Source organism: Coptis chinensis, chromosome 2, assembly GCF_015680905.1.
Source record: "Coptis chinensis isolate HL-2020 chromosome 2, ASM1568090v1, whole genome shotgun sequence".
NCBI classification, from domain to species: domain Eukaryota; kingdom Viridiplantae; phylum Streptophyta; class Magnoliopsida; order Ranunculales; family Ranunculaceae; genus Coptis; species Coptis chinensis.
The window spans coordinates 302097-325236 of NC_141457.1; the positions used below are offsets into that span (position 1 = coordinate 302097).

The 23140-nt window shown below is 34.9% G+C and overlaps 1 long non-coding RNA gene across 4 annotated transcripts; it reads left to right on the forward strand.

Annotated features, from left to right (window-relative positions):
• The first annotated feature begins 14542 nt into the window (after positions 1-14542).
• Positions 14543-19309, forward strand: LOC147514218 (uncharacterized). Of its 4 annotated transcripts, XR_015207204.1 has the most exons (9): positions 14543-14958; positions 15039-15132; positions 15243-15309; positions 15393-15481; positions 15600-15754; positions 17906-17987; positions 18109-18369; positions 18543-18601; positions 18759-19309. It is a non-coding gene; the product is annotated as an uncharacterized LOC147514218 (long non-coding RNA). The 4 variants fall into 4 exon arrangements; XR_015207201.1 differs by having other exon boundaries at positions 14544-15132; positions 15584-15754; XR_015207199.1 differs by having other exon boundaries at positions 14545-15132; positions 15590-15754.
• The last annotated feature ends 3831 nt before the right edge of the window (positions 19310-23140 follow it).

Genomic DNA, 23140 nt, shown 5'->3' on the forward strand with positions numbered 1-23140 from the left:
CATCCACTACAGACAATGTTTTCAGAGGTTCCCAACATTCTATATTGACCCCGTCTCGACAGAGCGACAAAGGTAAAAATGTCGTTGATGATGAGACATCAATTTTACAACGTCCAAATGATAGGCAATTTGTTAGACAATTGTTTGCATCACATTCTGGCGCCAAAAATATGTGTCACCATTCTCCGCGTTCTACACGTAATCTCACTTCTGCTTTCCAACTTGGATCTTCTTCCTTGCATAATGGCCAGTAAGTCTGATATATATATTACTATATTGGAAATTCTTTGTTTTGGTATATTGTGTTCAATAAAATCTGATTGGTTCTATTTTGAATTTTAGATCAGTTGATATTACTCTTATGAGTACGTCTGATATAGACTTAATATATTCTCAAAAGAAGGCGGACTTTAACCAAACCTCTGAAGGCGACGCAGACGCGTCCGATGAAGAAGATTATGATATGTTTGAGCTTGGGAACTCATTTGAGGCCCTGTCTGTTGTTCCATATGTGCGCCATGATCTTGGAGAAATGAACGTCCAATGTCAGTCTTGCTCTGCCCTCCATTGGAGAGTTGAGCAATTGACCAGGTCTGCCAAGAAGAAGCATTTATTTGGGTCGTGTTGTCTACAAGAAAAAATAAAAGTCCCTTGCCTTCGACCTTTACCCCAACCCCTTGAATCACTATTCGAAGGTGATGATTTGCTAGCAAAAGCAAAAGATTTCCGTAAAAACATTCGAGGGTACAATGCATGCAATGCCTTTACAAGCCTGGGTGTTAAAGCAAATGATCGTGTCTTCAGAAGCCGTGGTTCAAAATTATTTACTATACATGGAGAATTGTGCCATAAAATTGGATCACTATTTCCAAATGGTGATGCTGACCCGAAATACACACAACTATACATTTGCGATGCAAGTGCCGCTTTGGAATATAGAAGGCAACGCAATCCACATTTGTTAACAAAGGTGTTAAGTATTATTCAGGGGGTGCTTATTCAAGCGAATACATGGTCCAAGTTTTTTAAAAATGCAAATGACATCCTAAGGTCAAATGCAACTGCAGACAATAATATTCCAGCATACATACAATACAATACACGCCTGGTACTGATCGAAGTCGGTACAATCTTCCATCGACTTCTGAAATTGTCGTTGTGTTGTCTGGGGATGAAAGTAAATGTGATATGTTACGAGACATCATTCTGCATTATAAAGAAGGTGGACTGGAAAGGATAAGTGAGTGTCACCCAACATATTCACCTCTACATTATGTACTACTTTTTCCTAGAGGAGACCTTGGTTGGGCACCAGATTTGCGTCAATGGGATATTGCTAAAAATTGTCCAGGTGATGCCCGTTTGACTCAAGTACAATATTACGCTTATCGTTTATTTGATCGGCCCACAGAATACTCATCTATTTTAAGGGGGGGTTCTCTATTTCAACAGTGGATAGTGGATGCCTGGGCTGCAACTGAACAGAACCGTTTGTGTTATGTTCGGATGAACCAAGACAACATTCGTGCGTATTTGTATAAGTGTTTGACAGACATTTCCATGTAAGGATTGCCTCTAGAAGATATCGGCTAGCGTTAAATTCTCCCATCGAGTCATATAGGGAGCCCAAGACAAATGTACGAAATTTACCAGAACTCCATGGCCATAACGCGTTACAATAAACATCCGGATGTGTTTCTTATTGCTATGACAACCCCAAACTAGCAAGAGATTAGAAGAGCACTCAAGCAGCACCAAACTGCTTCGGTCCGTCCTAAAGTGGTCGCACGTGTATTTGAGTTGAAAAGGAAAGCCATTATGGAAAAAATACTCAGAAATGGTGTGTTCGGTGAAGCAATTGCACATGTATATACAATTGAATTCCAGAAACGAGGTCTGCCACACTTGCACGCCCTCATCTTTCTCAAACAGCCTGTTAAGGTATGCAACGCAAAACTGGTGGATAAGATAGTTTGCGCAGAATTCCCCGACCTTGTCTCCCAACCAACACTTTTTAAAACTGTAAAGAGGTGTATGGTTCACGGACCCTGTGGTGCCAAGAATCCGCAGGTCCCATGCATGGAGAATGGAAAGTGTACCAAACATTATCCACATGCATTCATCAATGAAACAACAATGGATCAAGTTGGGTATCCTATTTACCGTGAGGGCTAATCTTTGGTAAAGGAAGTTCGGGATTATAAAGTTGATAACAGGGATGTAGTGCCTTACAACCCCTTCTTATCAGAAATGTTCGATTGCCATATAAACGTTGAAGTATGTTCATCAGTCCGTGCCGTTAAATACATTCACAAATACATCTACAAAGGTCACGACAAGGCAACTATGGTGATACTTGGAACTGACGACGAGATCCAACAGTACATTGAGCATGGCGTTTGCTTGAATTTCTTTTGCACAGAGAGTACCCAAAAGTTAAAAGATTAACAGTTCATCTTGAAGGAACGCATCATGTAGTTTTCAATGCAAGAGACACCAGGGCTGCAGTTGTTCCTAGAGCAGAAAGACAGAAATCAACTCTAACAGCTTTTTTTGAACAGTGTGCTCGAGATGCAGAGGCCCGTGCATTTACTTATCAGGAATTCTGATAAAAGGGAAAACGATAGTTTTACCTACGAATAAGCGATGAAACTCAAATGTAAGTAAAACTAAAACTATTTTCTTGCTTATATATCAAAGTTATCTACTCTCATTATCGTTCAATATAGTTGGAGTAGAGAATTCATTCTACTCCTAGTTTGTTTAGGTGTAATATTTTCTAGTTCGTGTAAGCTAACAAAGTCATGAGAGTAATGGAATTGAAATTAACTACGATGGTAATTCAACTAATCAAGATGCGATAAATGAAATGACAGCAATTTAATACTAAATTGACAATATGAAGAGGAATTAGGGGAATTTGATTTCACCTTGATTCGACTCAATTAACTAACGAAGAATTTGTCATAATCCGAATTGAAATATTTTCGCATAACAATTGGGTCTATCTAATCCCTAATCATTCATGGTAATCTCTACCAACTAATAATCATCATGTGAAACAATTAAACCCATTCTCATGGAGAACTAATTACTTTCTAGAATGGAACAGATTACTACAAAGATTTCTACGCTAATAAAATCAAGTTTCATCAAAGCTTCCTCAAACCCCTCTAATGGAGGTAAAGCCTTGAATCATTACACTATCATTTTTAACACAAGAACAATAAGAACAAGTCATTTGATATAAGTAATTTAAACTTTATAATTCTAATTGAACAATAGTCTAAGATTCAAAATGAATTTAAACTGAATTTAAAACTAAGATTATGAATAACTAATTATCAATTTAAGACAAACTAAATGAAATGAACTAAGTAATGGATTCCAAAAACTATTTACTGTTCTAACTAATTTATTGATAATTCACTAGATAAACAATAAGTTATTAATTCTACAAACTAATTTCTTGTTCTAAAAACTAAATCTATGAAAAATAACTAGATCAAAACTAACTATTGGATAATTGCTAAGTAAAAACTAAGTTGCTTAAGAGCTAAGTCTTTGTCTCTTCATCTGGAGGAGACCAGATCCACAATTTTGTGCATGGGCTGAGGAGCCATGTTTTGGGCCGGAAAATCGAGCCCAAAACCTCATTACTTCAGTCTACAAAGGGGTTTTCAACTGGAAATGACTTCCATATCCTTTTTGTCCACTTTTGCTCCTCTAATTGGGTCAAGACTTAGACTATTAGAAAGCTTATTCTGAGCCGGTCGTTTTGACATAAGGTAGGCCTAATTCCGAGGTCTGAGTCCAAAGATACGGCCTTCGGAAGTTCTGCTGACTTTTATGCTATTTCTGCTCGCGTTGACTTTGACTTTTCAGCTTTGACCGGGATTTAAAAAAGTTTTTTCTCCTTGAATCTTGACCTTTAATCATAGAACTTCTTAGCAACCAACCTTTACTTTTTTATCTTGCAAAAGGGACGTATTTCTGCACATATTCGACTCCAATGCCTGGAATACATAAGAACACAATAACAATACTAACTCTTACTTATTAATCACATAATTGGTCAAAAAGCAATATTGTTAAGGGGTTCAAACTACAGTTTTGGACTCTTATCAAATTCCCACAGCACTATGTTTGGAAAAAAAACAAATTTTTTTGGAAGAAGAGAGATCAGTGTTGCGCTATTGGGAGAATGTAATTTGTAAATCCAAATGCTGGAGAACGTTTCTGCCTCTGCTTACTCTTGACAGTGGTCAAAGGTCCTACATCCTTTTCAGATCTTCGTACTGTCAACAGATCTGAATATAGTACATTTAAAGCGGCATGTGTTGCACGTGGTTTGTTAGAAGATGACGATGAATGGAGGCAATGTCTACAAGAGGCGTCTATAATCAACAATGGCTATCAACTGCGAAGGTTGTTCAACATTATGCTTTTGGAATGTTTCCCCACAAGTCATGTACTATTGTGGAATGAATTTGCAACAAGTATCTGTGATGGCCTTGCAATGAAAATAAGTAACACCTTCCCAATTCCTGACCCAACCGAAGAACAAGTAGCTAATTATGGGTTATATTTGTTGAACCAATTGCTTTTTGAAGCAGGAAGAATATTATCTAATTTCCTAGACATGCCTAACATAGAAGAAACTGGGATGAAGTTACAAATAACAGACTCATTTGGGAGCAAAGACAGCTCCAGCATAATGGGCTCCACGCAGAGGCCACCTCGAATGTCTTGCGGCTGAACAACAAACAACGTGACGCCCATATCAAGGTAACAGATTCAGTGGTAAACAACCGAGGAGAAGTTTTTTCTTGGGTGGAGCAGCAGGGACTGGTAAAACATTTGTGTACAACACAATTGCTGCAACTTGCCGCAGTCTTGGCCATATAGTAATAATGGTTGTTTCATCTGGAATTGCAACATTGTTGTTGTCTGGCACAAGAACGAAACATTCGAATTTTAAAATTCCTTTAAATGTGATGGATGAAACATTCTGCAGTTTTACCAAGAACTCAATACATGCTAATCTTTTCAAAGAGACAAGCTTAATAATTTGGGATGAAGCGCCGATGCAACATAGACACTGTGTGGAAGCTGTCGAAAGAACACTTCGAGATATCAGGGATAATTCAAATCCATTTAGTGGAATAACTGTTATTCTTGGAGGTGATTTTAGACAAACCCTCCGTATTATACCAAAAGGGGTTCGGGAGCAATTTGTAGGTGCATCATTGAGGAGATCTCAGCTATGGCGGCATGTGAATGTTGTGCACTTGGTCCAAAACATGCGGCTTGATGTCTTAGACCTTGATAATGCAAACTCTGCCAATTATTTGGTCGAGGTAAGTTGTTAATTCAAATATTTAGTTATGGTGATTTACTATAGATATATCTTTAGTAAAAGTTGAGCAACAACTAATTTTTTGTTTCTAAACTTTTAGATTGGAACGAGTCCTACGGAAATGGTTGAGCTGCCTACATGCATAGGTAAGTGTGGAAATCAAGAAGAACTCATTTTATCAATTTATCCAAATTTGGATGTGGCGGGCACAACATCACCAGCTTTTCTAAATGAACGAACTATACTCTCTGCACAAAACGACGACGTCAGTGTAATCAACGAAGCAACTCTAAATTTGTTTCTTGGAGAAAAGCTTTCTTACTTAGCGGTAGATAAAATCATCGACGATGCTAACAATTCTGAAAACAACGGATCTCGTTATCCAAGTGAGTTTCTTAACTCTCTTGATCCCCCCAGCTTGCCGCCTTTTAATCTGCAGCTGAAGGTCGGCTGCCCTATAATGTTGCTTAGGAATATTGCACCGAGGGATGGACTCTGCAACGGGACACGACTAATCGTGCTTCGTTGTGAAAAAAGAGTGATTCAAGCAATAATTTTAACTGGGGCGGAGAAACTGTGTTTATTCCTAGACAATAAATGTCTCCATCTGATGTTGAGATGCCTTTTCAAATGTCAAGACGTCAATTTCAAGTGAGACTAGCATTTGCTATGACAATAAATAAGTCCCAAGGACAATCGGTGAAGTACGTTGGCGTTGACCTACAAACACCTGCATCCAGTCATGGACAGCTATATGTCGCACTATCAAGATGCACATCTTCCAAGAGGATTAGTGTTCTCTTACCACCCGGTCCATCTAACAGTACAACCAATATAGTGTACCCAGAAATGTTGCTTTGATATGATATTGTACAAGGGAAAACAATTTATGTTAATTGATAAGTACCCAAAATTGTGTTTTAAACCCCGTAGAGACATTAAATTTGGGTCAATTATGTGTTTAATAAATATAAATTAATTGTATTTTCATGTTTTCACAGGTTTCAACAGACAACGATAAAATATACACAGAACTTCCATTTTAACATGAAATACAGCCGAATAAAGCTTAGACTTGAAATCTTCAGTATAAGCTCATTTAAAACTCCAAACTGCCAGCAAAGCTCATGGACTCAGAGAACCATAAAACAAGTTGAAGAATCCAAACTTGAGTCCCTAAGCCAACTAAATAAAAGATTTTGGTCAAACTGACCTAAAACAGCCTGAAAGTCAGGAGAAACTTCAAACGGCGATACCTTCCGTCTCCTAACTCTGATTCAAGCATTCAACCAGCTAAAATGATTAGCACAGAAAAATCTACGCAATGGTATCTAGCTTCCAAAAAATGGTCATACATACGGTTTGGAATATGATGATAAAGCCAAAGCCTGTTACTATTTAGTCCAAGCCCATTACTATTCTAGAGAATATTCCTAGAATATTTCCTAGAGAATATTCCTAGAATATTCCCTAGGATATTATATTTTATTTGTAACCGTTAGATTTAGATTAGATGGATTGAATCTAGATCGTCAGAAAAACTATAAATAGAAGGTTCTAGTTTTAGTTTTTCTCATGGAATGGTTAGCATTCCATCAATAGGAGTAGAGTAGTTTACTGCTGTTCTAGTGTAATGAAGAATTTAATTTCTAGTTTGTTTTCAATTTTATTTTTTGTTAATTAGAATAACACCTTAGTTTTGTGATCTCGGAGCAGAAACTCTGCCCGAGTGAAGATTATTTATGTTAGGGAGGGTGTTTCGATAATTATAACGATTAGGAACCGAGTAAGTTCTCCCATAAATGGGGTTCTGAATCGATTCCACATGCTAATAACGCTCGTTCAGAGACGAGGAGTGGTTATTAGGGATAAAAAATCGAGACTAACTCTTTTAACGTAGATAAGATTCGTTCAAACGGATTTTCTATCTCCGAAATCAAAGTCTATTTTAGTTTATTTTCATAATTTTCTCACCTAAATCCACTTTCACAAATTCACGTGATCGAATTAGTTTTTGTTTATAAATAAACTTTTACAATTTTATTGAAATGCGAACGAAATGACAAACCCGACCACTATGGTATTACAAACAGATCAATGGCGCCGTTGCCGGGGAAAAATACTAGGATTCTAAGATCATTAATATATTAATTACACAAGTCTCATTCAAATAATGAACTGCGTGCTGTCAATTTGAAAGAAACAAATCCAATGCTTTAATCCCTATAAAGACCCTTCTCCTTCTACTTTTTTCAATTTTGTCAAACTTTATATTAAATTACAGTATGCAATAAATGATGCGTCATAAAGTGACACGTGCGTTCTTATCCCTTGACAATAATTGATCTTACATTATTTAAAACTGGCTCCATTATATCAAACTACTGATAGCATTGACACATATGCGTTCGCACTGATTTTATGAAGTTAATGGCGTTGTAGATTTTTTATTTATTTATTTATTTATATATTATACTTAAAAACAAGTGTCAAAAAAAAATTGTTTGACAAATTGATTTTTCTTTATTAAATAATTCTTTTACTGTCATGCCTAAGTAGAGCTTATGTTAAATAATTATCTGACTGTGCTAAACAATATAACAATTTTTTGAAATCCCTCCTGCTTAAACTATATATATATAATAAAAATAATTTGTTAAAGAAAAATAAAATAAGGGACACAAATATGTTTATTAAAAAAAAACTTGCGATGCACGTACGAGTATAACAATATATATTAAAAAACAAACCCCACCTTCTTATCTCACCCCCTCTCTAAAAGAAACTCCAATCACCTATACACACACACATCCACCCCCACGAGTTTTATGCCCTAAAACAATATTTATTTTCCTACATCCATGCTCATTTCTCTTTCTCATAAAAAACCTAACTTATCAATGGCCCAAAACAGACGAATTGTTCCTGAGCAAATTTTTTTACAGAATTACAATCAAGGCATGTTCCAACCTTTTTTTTATATCAAACTACAACGTAGAGGTTGGTTACCTCTTTTGCATCGCCCCAATGCTGCATATTCACCGGAATTAGTTTTAATGTTTTACAATAATGGTAGATTCGAAAACAGTTGTTTTTTCGTTCGTTTGAATGAACGCGAGTTTGAGTTCACTAAGCAACTGGTTTCCTAGAGTACACATTGCAATGAAGGACAATGTACTAACACTCCAAAAGTCACCGTACAATACTATCAAAACATTGATGATTGACACCGTCATTAATGGCGAATACAACCAAGGATCACGTTGTGTTTACCAAAACTCCCTAAGGCGAAACCAACTAGTAGTGACACAGTGGTTGGCTCACAATGTAGTCGGTACATCAAAAGCATACGACATTACGAAGACTATACTCCACCTACTGTGGGTTTTGCAGAACAAAAAAGTCGAATTTTGTATGGTGCAGTTTCTTTGGAACACAATTACACAGGCTCGAAAGAATTTTGCTCCCCTACCAACTTTAATCACAAAAATCATGTTACGCTGGGGTTTTTACATTGGTTTTTCTAGGCTCAAAATTTCAAAGGCGGCAGGCAACGTCGGCAACTACAGAACTTGCGCTACGGATTTTTGGACTCCTGGTGAGATGCGAAATACTCAACATGAGCAAGAGGACTCACCTCCAGCCCAAGTATATTACTTTGATGAAGATGCATTGAGGGACATAGTTAATCCTATAGTTGGTATCCGTTTTCTTTACCAGGTTATGAGGGCAATGTATGAACGCCAGGGCTTCATTCATGCACAATTAATGAATTTGCAAGATCATGTGGAGGTGTATGGTGAAGAACAATTACAATTCTTGCATAATCAAGCCCAATTTTTAGAAAACCACTCCCAGATTGTGGGGAACCAGAGACAAATTTTTGAGAACCAGGGAGACCTTCAGCAGCAGTTGCTACAACGAATCGATGAACTACAAGCTATTGTGACTACTTTGATTCCTCAAACTACCTGTCGTCATTGTCCATGAGCTCCTTCGTCATCTGATTCTGCATCAAGTTAAGAGTTGACAACTGCCTATTGCAAAGTTACTGTTATTTATGCAGTTCCGAAGTGGTCTCATATTTTTATGACATAAATTTAAACTTTCAATTGTTGTATGTGATCTTTATGTGAGTACCAACAACTTTTATTTCACACCTACCTCACGTTGACAACAATACATTTAGCACTGACATCACCCCTAAGACACATAAAACTTCACTTAGGATAGTTAACAACACAGCAACATTCATTACCACACAGACAACAATCTAGGACAAGTGTGATCTTCTTCTCATTAGGAAGCATAGGTTGGTTGCAATCAGTATATTGCATTTCCTTACTAAAACATCCAACCCAATCACATTTGAGCCACATTTCAACTACTTTGCCTGATCGATCCCAAACTTTGACCAAATACATAATGCCTTTGCAATTTTCCTCCCTACATCTTCGATTAAGGGAGGGACAAGTTGGACATATGTGTCCTTCTTGCTCACATAGCTGACAAATCTGTAAAAGAAAAACATGTTGAGAAAATGTTACAAATCAGTACATGTCATAATATCATCATTAAGGATGAATCCTTTCCTTTAAATGGGTAAATTTGGGTTCGGTACGGCTTAATTTTTTTCCTATGATCAATTTTGGAATTAAGTTTTTCTATTACCTTCGGTGCTACAAATGTTCGGACAGGATCTCCACCCATTTATGCTTAAGTGATACACAAGTTTGGAAGGTACATGTACAAAGAAAATTATTCAAGAATTATAGTACAACAACTGAGACAACCCCCAACGGCAAACATTTTTTGACCGTTGGATGAACATGCACATTTATTACATTTTTTGACCGTTGGATGAACATGCACATTTATTACAATGGAAAATTATATTGTATATGTGACATCTTTAGGGAAATACTATACTTTGAAATGTTGTGGGCGTTATACTTTTGTTGTTCGTTCATGAACAGAGTCAACTGATAAATTTTCCGATTAAACATACATGATTGTTAAATACAATTGTGTGTATAAGAAATCAAATATATATGCTTAACTAATTTCTTATGGTCATGTTTTTTTAAAATGCTTTAGCTCTTTATAATTTGGCATGCTGTTAAATACATTTACATTTTAAAACATAAATAAATGTGCTTGACGTTTTCTTTGCGCGCCTTCTAAAGCTTTGTTAAAGTTTTAAAACTGTTTTCCAATCTTTAACGTTGAAATAAATTTGTCCGTACTATCTTTTTACACCGGTCAATTAAACAACTATGGTTTTCTTGCAGTACGGACTACTAGACCTAATTTTTCAAGTGGACTTATGATATCTCATTATTGTTGAGGAACAAAACAAAAAACAAAACAACCTGCTTTAAGAAAATGTACAAACTCACAAACAAAATAAGTGAATTCCTACATGTGTCCTTAGATTGTTTCTCAAGTTAACGATGTTTCTCGAAATGAATATCTATTCATCTAAAATTATTATTAGTTTCTCACTTGCAAAGTAGGCCTACTTTGTTTCTTGAACATCTGGTCTTTGAGTAAGAACTACAACATATTCGTTGTCGCATTAATCAATGCTTGCACTATGCCCTGATATGACTACAATGCTTAACTTTTTCTGGGCACGTCTTTTAATGCCATTTTTGCTTTCTTCAATTTTCAAACTATTTTCAGGTCGACAATCTTCAAATTAATTATGGTTTTCTTGCAGTACAGACTGCTAGGCCTAATTTTTCAAGTGGACTTCTAATATCCAATTATTGTTGAGGAAAAAAACAAGAAACAAAACAACCTGCTTTGAGAAAATGTACAAACTCCCAAATAAAATAAGTGAATTCCTACATGTGTCCTTAGATTGTTTCTCAAGCTAACGTTGTTTCTCGAAATGAGTATATATTCATCTAAAATTAGTATTAGTTTCTCACTTGCAAAGTAGGCCTACTTTGTTTCTTGAACTTCTGGTCTTTGAGTAAGAACTACAACATATTGGTTGTCGCATTAATCAATGCTTGCACTATGCCCTGATAGGACTACAATGCTTAACTTTTTATGGGCACGTCTTCTAATGCCATTTTCACTTTCTTCAATTTTCAAACTATTTTCAGGTCAACAATCTTCAAATCAACACTTTGTATATTAAATAAATCAAAAATGAAATTCACAATGGGCCAACCAATACTGATAATTCTTTCACTCCCAAAAGCCTAACACCAACCCATTTTTCTCATGCTATCCCGACAATTTTCTCGAGCCTCTCTCTTCCAAAATAAATAACACCACCCAAGTTACCCAGTACAATCCGAAAAATTTATATCTTATTCTCATACTCATATGATTGACCAAATAATTGAGGATAAGATGCAAAATAAAATTAAATTAAACAACCTTTCTCTATAGAAGGCATTTGAAATTTTGTTGTCGTCGTTCATCCAACCCCACCGTAAGTATGTATATTATTGCCTTTATATATAACGAATTTTCTTTACAACTCCACCACTTTGTTTCGGTTATCAATAAATTCAAATTCTAAAGTTAATAGTCAAACTAACTATATGAAAAAGTTGCGCTTACTATTGATATTAAAATAAAATAGTACAAAACAATACACAAGAAAGCCTTTATATACAATGTATTTTGTTTACTACCCCACCACTTTTTTTCGGTTATCAACAAATTCAACGTCTAAATTTAATAGTCAAACTAACTGTACGAAAAAGTTGCGCTCATTATTGATATATATAAAAAAAAATTACAAATCAATACACATGAAAAACAATTGACACTGTTATGATATAACCCATTGTCTGACTAAACTCAATATTTACAAAGAAGTTCATTCAATTCTTCGAATGACAAAACTTGGTTTACTATATAAATAGTATATTGAATATTAGTTGAGATACACCAATGTGTTTGAGATTTATATACAACGAATTTTGTTTACTACCCCACCACTTTTTTTGGATTATCAATAAATTCAAATTCTAAAGTTAATAGTCAAACTAACTATACGAAAAAGTTGCGCTTACTAATGATATCAAAAGAAAATAGTACAAATCAATACACATTAAAAACAACTGAAGCTGTTATGATATAACTCATTGTCTGACAAACTCAAAATTTACAAACAAACCCATTGAATTCTTTGAATGACAAAACTTGGTTAACTATATAAATAGCAACTTCAATATTAGTTGAGAAACACAAATGTGTTTGAGATTAATTATAACTTAAACACATAGTGCTCTCATTTCCCTGCAATGATAGTTGTCGGGGAGAACAAGAGATTGTGTAAAGAAAAGCGCATATTCTTCTTGATATTTCATTGTATACGGAGGCGATAATTTTTAAAATTGCTTTGTTCCCACTTGGAGAGTTCTTCGCAGTAAAGAAGATAGGGGTGCCCTACGTCATTTGGAACATGGTCCAAACTGTACGGGATCAACAATCTGTAGTGAAAAGAAATGTGCACAGGCTTCCTGATATTACATTGTATAGGGAGAATATAATCTTTTCAATTACTGTGTTCCCACTTGAATAGTGGTTGACAGGAAAGACGAAATAAGTCGTCCTATGTCATTTGGAACATCTTTAATATTAGACCCAACTATTTTTAACTTGATTTATCGCTGCAGTTTTGCCCTACTACAAATACTACCTTATCCCTCCTACCAAGGTTCCCATATAATTCAAAAACCAAGATTTCCATATCATTTTATAATTAATTGAAGGTATGCAAAACCCCATTTTAGAACTTGCGAGTTTTGTTTTTTAGGTTTAATCGCTTCTGCAATAATTGAAACCAATTTCATGTATGGATTACCACTTCTATGAACAGAAAAGATGCTGACATAAATAAATTGGTTAATGAGAGGATAGTTAGAAGCAACCAGATCGAGAAATAAGAGAATTAGAAAACATCGAAAGAATTCAAATTTTAAAGTTAATAGTCGAACTAACTGTACGAAAAAGTTGCGTCCACTACTGATATGAAAAGAAAAGAGTACAAATCAATACACATAAAAAAAAAATGACACTGTTATGAAATAACCCATTGTCTGGCAAACTCAACATTTACAAAGAAGGTAATTCAAATCTTCGGATGACAAAATTTGGTTAACTATATAAATAGCAAATTGAATATTAGTTGAGAGCCACAAATGTGTTTGCGATTAATTATAAGTTAAACACGTAGTGCCCTCATTTTTCTATAATGATAGTTGTCCAGGAGAACAATAGATTGTACAAAGAAAAGCGCACAGGCTTTTTGATATTGTATTGTGATAAGAGCCCAAAACTATGGTTTTAGTCCCCGGCAGCAACGTCATTTGATAAAAGTTAAAATTGATCCTTAATTATCTATAGAATAACACAAACAACTAATGATCAATTTCCTTATCAATATTATTTCTACTCTCAATTCATTATGTAATATAGAGAGTCGGGATTCGTTTCACTCTTAATCGTTAAGAGTTTAGAATTATACTAGAAATCAAGGTGAGAACAATGAGAGTAGTATTGTGATTTATTTAAACTAAAACTAATTATAAATTAATTAAACTAACAATGTAATAAACTAATTATAAATTAAACTAATTTAAACTAAGCAATTAAAAGGTGAATTTAATAAATATGAAGAACATAGAGGAATGATTAATCCATCTATGTGAAGCTATGATTATTCTAACTAGTTTATCATATTTTAATCTTAACCTTTATTAATCTATACAAGGTAAAACAACAAAAGTCACAATTTTTATTGATTCCTAACCAATCCTAGCAATCTCTGTACTAAGATATTATTAGCATAAGAGAAATTCTACTCTACAAATCTCTTTGTGGAGTTTCATTTCTCTAGTTCAACTTCTATAATCTCTATCTCTAGACAACTATAGAACTTAAACTTGAAGCACATAAGACAATAAGAAAACTAAAAAAGAACAATCATAACCCTCACATAGACTTTATAAAACTCCTCTAATAGAGTTTTAGCCTAATTTCATTGGGTTCATTAACAATCACTACACCATAATAGGATATTTGCAACACGCACCTTTTTTGATTTGCAACGCTTATTTAGCGTTAGTAAGTTTCCAACGCTTATTTAGCGTTAGCGAATTAATGCCAAAGCGTTGCTTTATTTGGGTGAATTTCCGGAATTAATTGCTAACGCTTAAAAAGCGTTGGAAAAGTGTTACAAGCTTAAAAATTTCGCGAACAGAGATAAACGAAAAAAATCGAAATATAAAACATAACTTTTCTTTTTCTCTACTCTCTCTCTCACCGCCGCATTATTTTCGCACTCCTCAAAATCTAATTTTCAGATTCAGTAAAATTGGAATGGGAAGTGAGTTATACTGATTTTAAGAAGAAGAAGAAGAAGAAGGAGAAGAAGAAGCAGAAATATCCGTTATGTTTCAAGTACTGATAGTTGTATTTATATATCTGAGAAGAGTAGCAGCAGATAACTCAAGCCACAGGTTTTTCTAGGGTTTTCTTCAGAGAGAGTGAAAGAGAAGAAGAGAAAAGAGGATTGAGCTGAAATAAATAAAAATGGCAAGAGCAGGTCGAGGTAGATTCACGCTCTCGTTCACGCTCCGTCTCTTCTTCCGGTTATGATGATCAGACAGTGGTTCATCATCACGTTCCTGCTCTTCTTCCGGTTCAGATTCACGCTCCGTCTCAAAATCTTTCTCTTCATCTTCTTCTTCTCCTTCTCGTAGCGCCAGTTCTGCTAGCCGTAGCCCTCCACTCAAAAAAAGGTTCATTCTTTAACTCAATTCAAATTCTATCAAATTCTATTAAATTCTAAACAGAATAAATTAGGATTTATAATTTTTATAATTTTTGTGTGTGTTTTATTATTGAGTAGTCCTAGTGGAGTAGCGAGGCGAGGGACGGTCACCGGTAGTAGCTAAACGAGCTTCACCAGCTCCTAGGTAGGTTTTGAATTCAAGTTTTTTCGATTTAAATGTATATTGGTTGTTTAGATTATTTGTTGTGGTGTGGTTGTAATTTTCAGGAAGGCTTCTCCACTTCTTGAATCTGTAGTTCTTCACGTTGATCAGCTCACTAGGAATGTGAATGAAGGTCATTTAAAAGAAATTTTTGGTAAGTGTTTACAGAGATTATTTACAAAATCTTAAAATGCTTGCCTTGTAAATATCCGCTTCAAAGCTTGTAAATATTTTGTCGAATTTAATAAATAACAAGAAGCAGATATATATAGAGAAGAAGCAGAAGCAGGAGCCGGAGCAGGAGCAGGAGTAGGAGTAGGACTCCTCCTCCTCCTAGATCCAGGAGAACTCGTACTACTAACGAGCGATCTTCCTCTTCTTATCGCGATGCTCCTCCTTATCGAAGGGATAGTCGTAGGAGTTACAGGTATAATTTACATTTTTTTTACTTGATTTTGGAGAAGTGCTTTTTGTGTGTAATGATTTATAGAAGCTGCAGTGATTTCCTCATAAGACAGTATTGGGTGATTTAAGTAACTCCCAGTTACAATAAAAAGGTTTTACTCATATTAGGCGTAGAAAAGAAAGTGGTATGAAGTGAGCATCAGTACTTCAGTCAACACATAAGGCAAAATTTGCTTGCACGATAGAAACATTTCCAGCTAAATGATTTAGTTAGTGCAATCCGAAAATTAGATATATACTCTAATGTCCTGTGTCCACATCGGTGGGAACAATTGTCCCTAACTCCATATTGTTAAAGGTTTAGGAACAGTAAGTGTAAATGGGTGATAGCTTTTGGAAAAGAGTCTACATCGTCATTATTGGCGTACTTTTATTTTACAACCTAAGAGGCTAGGAGAAGTGCGTTAGTTGGTCCGTGTTCTTTTTACTGTGTTTGCATTGGACAAGGAGAAGGTATGAATTTCAGACCAATTGCTGCTGCTTGAATATTTGAGAATGTCGACCAGTCAATTCGTTGTGCGGGTACTTTTTAACTTATGTAAGTGAACCCTTCCTCACATGTAACGAAAAAGTGAAAAAATATCGTTTTTTATGGATACAGAGTCTGTAAGAACACGATCAGCCTGATCTCTGAAATGTTCAAGTACGCTTTTTTGACTGTTCTGGAGGTGTTTCACTTTTGGAAAGATGGTTCAATTGTATATATAACTAAATTTCAGAAAAAATACCATGCCTTAAAGTTTTAAAGTTTTGGATTTGATCACTTTTGGAAAGATGGTTCAATTTTGGTTTTGATTTTGATTTGGTTTTGGATTCAAAGCTACAATGCTACTTCTTCTTTTAATTTTTCTGGCGATGAAAATTTCATTGAGATCATTGGAATTTTCTCCATTTTCTTGTAAGTAACTAGTCACAAAGCGATGTAGTATTCATTTGTAAGCTAAGAAATTTGACTGCAATATTCACGAAAGGCACATTTTAAACCCATACAGAGAATAATTACGAGTTAAGAATTCAAAATGTGTTTTAGTATTCCACTCTGGTTTACTGTTTAGTCAAAAGCATAAGACAACACTTTGGACTGTTTGCGCATTGTTGTTCTCTCTAACTATGAAATGATGCAACATGCAAGTGATTACTAAAAACAGGATGGAGTATAAGCGCTAAGTTAGCTACTGTAAACTACTCTACATGTTTTCTTCTTTTTGTTCTCTTTATTATGAGCTTTTTCCTGGAATGCTAGACAAATATCACTACATCTTTGGATCATATCATCTCATTTACTAGCAAGGGTATTTATGATTGCTATGCAATCATCAGTCTTATCTACCGTCATAAATACCTCATTACTTGCACGTTTAGGTAATTTTAGCTACAAAAGTTTGACTTGATTAGTAACAAAGACAGTACTCTAAGCTGCGGCTGTAAAATCCATCTTTTTTCTTGCTTGGTGGAGTCCGTCTAATGTCTATGTTTTTCTTTCCGTCATACTCTTTCTCCATCTGGGGAAAATTTTTAGGTGGGACAATGAAATCTTTGTGATCCTTTTGTTTAATTCAGGAACCAACTGAAAAAGATCTTGAAACCTCTTTAGACAATTTTCATGTTCAAGGTCATAACCTTCACATCTTCTCTTCAATCCTCATATATTTCTGCTGTAGTAGACATTACAAGGGATATCAGAAAATCATCTTGGTTCTTGTACGTGTACCTTTTTGGTACATTTTACACAAAGATATCCTACTAGTACATTTGATTCCACATTGTTAAGGTTTCGCCCAATTGAAAACTTGGCAAGAATAAACTATTTTATTACTCGGGTTGAGGTACCAGCTCAGCCTGTCCGTTAACAGCATGTAATTATGTCTGCCCTTGTGATACGCCACAAATACTATGACGTAGGTGTTTATGTAACTTTTTTCTTTTTCTTTTTTTTTAATTGTCTTGTTCTCTTAATGAAATTGTTGGGTTTCTATTGTCTGCAAGACTGGTCGTAAAACGGCTTCCTTTGCTCTTCGATACAGTTAGTGCATATACAGTCTGAATTGAAGTTAAAAGTAGAATATTAGTATTTTGATTTTCTTACATTGGATCTTGATTCGCACTATGTTAGGAAATCCAAATTTGGTAATGGTGTTGGTGGCAAACAAGTCTGATTTGGAAATAAAAAGACAAGTGAAAACAGATCGATGGAGGTATGTAATTCTTCATTTATACTTTTACATACTTTACATGTGCCAAAGTTGTTCGGAAACATGTTTATATTCGTTCTCTTTAGTTCCCCGTATGGAAGTTGATTTTGTTTAATATATGCAGATGGATGTATCAGAATTAATGGAAGGCGCTCATGAGTCGGGATCTACGCCACGCATGCCTGGACCTGCTAAGGATTTTGTGAGAGGCAGCATTGGCAATCGTCCTTTCCGTCCAGGAGGTCTGGATGTATCTCAGTCTGCTCAAAAGGTAGTCCCTGAGGGTGCTTGAAGTGGTCAATGGGTACGCGAAATTCTTGATGGCGGTCCTGCTCAGGGTATTCCTCCCGGTTTTAAGCATGGACTGGATCTGGGAGATCTCATGGTATGTGGATGTAGTGTCATACCATGTAGTGCTATATGTATAAGAAAGTATCTATCGAGTCAGTAGGTTATGTGGATGTAGTGCCATCAACTGATGAGTGGTTGATGGTTAGTGTTCCTTTTCATAAACTTAATATATTTGCGCAAAATTATGCAGACTGTTTTCTACTGCAGGATTCACTACCGGGGCTCCAATTCATGTCAGTGTGCCAAATACTGATCAAAGGGGAAATGTGAGTTTTCTCAGAAATGTGGTTTTGTATGATTTCAAATTTCATGAAGCAAGTCAAATTTTAATAAACTGCTATGCACTCAATGATAAATATGTTATTGCACTCATCAAAAGTATGGTTCAAGTTTTAACTTTCCTCGTGTATTCTATTTTTTCAGGATTATACTATCTTGCAATGAGAGACTATCTGATGATTGACAATGGAATGTTTCAAGAGATTGCAAAGGTCAACGCTGGGGCTGTTGCAGGGCTGAAACCAAATATCAGTGTCTGGACCAATGGTGAGCAGCTATCAGATGGATCGGGAGAGGGTGGTTGTAATTCAGCCATGAAAGAGATTGCTGGAGTTTATCGGATGTTACCTCCTTTGTTGAAGACAGTTCAGGAACAAACAGGGATGGCTCCACCAACTTGGCTTGGCACTTTTGCAGATTCCAGGTCTACCACTCCAGCCCTCACATTGACATGAGTTCTGTCATGTTCTATGGTAGTAATAGATTTTCAGATTAGGTTTTGGTGGTAGATTTCTGGATCATGCTCAATTGCTCAAACTTTTTAAGTTTAAGCCCGCAGGCGCTAGCTAGTGTTTTACTGTTTCAGTTGAGTAGGATATCTACATATGAGCAGCTAAACTTTTTATTTTCATCGAATGTTGCGTATACTTGGCAACTTTTTAGCTGTATCATATATTAATGCTAGTGTTCTTTCATATTGGTTATATTGAAAAACTTTTTAGCTGTATCATATATTAAGCATCAGGATGAAACAGTTTATTTACTAGTTTCTGTTGCTAGATACAATCATTTTAGTGATTCAGAGGTATGAAACAGTTTATTTACTAGTTTCTGTTTTTCAACATATTAAACTATTTCTTCTTAATCACGCCAGAGTGATGATATAGATCATCATACTCACAACATATTAAACTGTTTTTCAACATTTATTGTATTCTTGTATTTATTGTTTATTGTAGGTTTAGCTGGTCTCGCTACAAAATATGAGAATATTTTTTTTATTAGCAACCCATCAGCAACGGTTTATAACCGTTACAAATGAATTTTAAATTATTTTTTTTTAAATTAACTAACAACTTTGCAACGGTTACAAACCGTTGGTAAAAATTTTAACAAATTACCAACGCTTAAAAAGTGTTTGTGAAATTTCTGTTTGCAACGCTTTGAATTTCTGTTTGCAACGCTTTTTAAGCGTTGGAAATTTCTATTTGCAACGCTTTTTAAGCGTTGCAAATATTTCCAACACTTTACTGACGCCATATTTGCAACGCTTAAAAAGTGTTGCAAAAATTATTAGCAACGCTTTTTTGCCGTTGCAAATAGCCAGTTATGGTGTAGTGAATAAACAATAATAAGAAGACATAATTAAATTAAATTAAACTTATATTAATAAAACTAATGGTGTAATGGAGTTGGAGGCAAGAATATTAAACCCTAATTACTCTAAACTAATTGGAGAGAGAGAGAGAGAGAGAGAGAGAGAGATTTTTAACTAAACTAAAGAGGGGAGTAGCCAATTTTTGTTTAGCTTTAATCCTCTTTATATAGGAGAGGGTTAGATTTACAATTTCATGCATGGGCTTTTAGGCTAGGTTATGGACCCATAAATCAAGTTCATAACCCAATTTGTTGAATCCAAGATTTTCAATTTTGGTTGTGTTACTATAGTGTATGTTTTCACCAACTTATACTAATCTGATCGAGGCAAGGCCTAGACCATTGGAAAGGGCTTTCTAAGCCGGTCATTTTGATATAAAATAGGCCCAAATCCGAGGCCTAAGTTCAAAGATATGACCTTTTGAAGTTTTGTTGACTTTTCTTCAACTCTCTAATCCGGTTTGACTTTCACTTAACAGTTTTGACTTGGGCTTTTTAAAGGTTTTTTTCTCCATGAAACTTGGGTTTTTTTCACGGAACTTCCATAGCAATCACTTTAGCTCTTTTTAGCGCCTAATTAGTAACGAATTGACATTTATTCAACTCCGAAGCCTAAAATACTTAAAAACACGTAATTAGTGATAAACCTATATTATTAATAACATAATTGGCTAAATAGAAATACTATTAAAGAGTTTAAACTACAGTTTTAGGCTCTTATCAAACCACCCCCCAAATAGTATTTTGTTTATCCTCAAGTAAATATGTGAAATTAAAATAAGTGGCCAAAAATATATTTTTAACTAGTCTCGTTTCGCTGAGTGCGACTGCATTGACCATATGCAATAAGACCTTAAACCACTAAAAATTCCTTAGTAGACAAGTTATAGTCTCGTGAGAGTTTTCTAGAGAAGGTACTCACAAACTTCATTTATACTACAACAACTAAAAAATAAAAGTAATTGTTCCCTAATTTTATCTCAGAATCTATACATCTCACTGGTATTTAAACAAAGATGATCATTCTAAAACTTAAACTAATATATGCATAATAATCAAATCATTTTAAGATAAACAACTATACAATGAACTATGATATGAAATGCAGTGGCATGTCTTTTTCTGAAACTTTTGGGTAGCGTGCCTAATTAGGTTCTCACAAGGAATGTAAGACACATAACACTCTGATTTTTCTACTCAAGTTTGCTAACTCCAGTGTGCAGTGGGCACACGTTTCCTCACAATCTCAATGACAATCCAAGGAAGCTGAGATCGATCAAACACATCTACCACTTACTATCACACCAACATATTCCTAATTGAGCTAGAAATCTTTATTAGGTGATACGGGGCGTAGGTATTGGTTAAAGAATGAAGGAAATGGATATTCAAAAAGACAAATCTGAGAAAATAGGGTCTTCATATTATGTAACTAGAGAAAACATTGTTCTTATTTTGCCTCTACACTTTATTTCCATTAGTTAGAAGAAAATATTGTTCTAATAGATGGAACTCGACAGATGCTAAAGTAGAAGAGTTGTTTTTAAGGTGAAAAGAATGTTGAATGCCTTTGGCGGAATTTAAGAAGGTTGCGGTGTCAAAATGCATTTAATACCTATGACCACTATGTCACCCCGAGAGACCAAAATATTTTAATAAAATGGAACCATGAGTCTCTAACCCATGACATTTTTTAATGGATGCACACATTCAATTCTCTACATCCAAATTCTATATTAAACCAACTCAAAAAAACATGTCATGATGAAGAGGATATTTTATTTTGTTATTATTTAATTACTATATATTAACTATTAATTATTATTTACTTTTCTCATGTAACTTTAAGTTAGCATAATTTACTTAAACAATAATACATATTTCATTATTTGAAATTTGGGTTTCAATGTTATCTGACGCAAGGAAAGAAACTTCAACTTCATTCCGTTCAACTAGAGTTAGGATTGCATTGGGCTCGAGTAAGCGTACAATGGGGCCCATACAAGGGAAAAAGTGAAGCACTTAATGAAATTTTTTTCTCTAGAAATTGACAAAGTGAGACCCATGCATACACATCACTTAAAGGCTATAGACAAAAATTTCCCTTTCTGTGCCCCGTGAAAATAAAATATTTGTTTGACAGATTGACGTTTATGTGTTAAAAAATTAGATCGTTAATGTATACAAATAATTATAATTGTTGGTAGATATATCACTATAATAAAGTAATGTGGGTTCAACTTTTAAAACCCTAGCACGTTACAGCTATAAAAAGAGGGTATTTTATTTCATCATAGACACTTTTTTTTCCCAACAAAAAAAATTCATTTATCTTTGAAGATCATGAAAGAGGGGGTTCTAGAATTAAGCATAGTTCCGTTCACGATTACAACAACCGCGTCAAACAACAGTGGGTAGTTCGTTACATCAAAACACAAGGTTGTGAGTTATAAAGAGTGCATGAGAAATCATGCTGCTTCAATTGGCAGGCATGCTAAAGATGGATGTGGTCACTACACAGTGGCAGAGCCAGGAAAGTAAGTGAGGGTGAGCCAGCCAAACAAAAACCAAGCATACAAAATAAAAATATTATATATATATATATATATATATATATATATATATTAATGTATTAGAAAAAAAGAAAAGAAAAAAGAATCAAATCTAAACAAGTACTTGTTCATAGTTGTCCTCGGCGGCCTTCTTTTTCGTCATCCTTCTTCATATTCTGGAAGCGTTGTAAGATCAACTCGGTATCAATGCTATCAAAAACTTCTTTTTCAATGTATGTTATTAAATAATCATTCAACCACTCATCCGCCATCCGATTGCGTAGACGATTCTTTATGATATTCATAGCAGAAAATGCCCTCTCCATAGTGGCAGTAGCAACATGTAAAATCAGCGCCAACTTAATTAACAAATAAACAAGTGGGTACACAATGTCTTTCTTCGTCTCAACCATTTTTTTGGCTAGGCCGCTAATTCCATTTACTTCACCAAACTTAGTATCAAAACGCACATTGATAAGTACCCAAAATTGTGTTTTAACCCCGCAGAGACATTACATTTGGGTCAATTATGTGTTTAATAAATGTAAATTAATTGTATTTTCATGTTTTCACAGGTTTCAACAGTCAACGATAAAA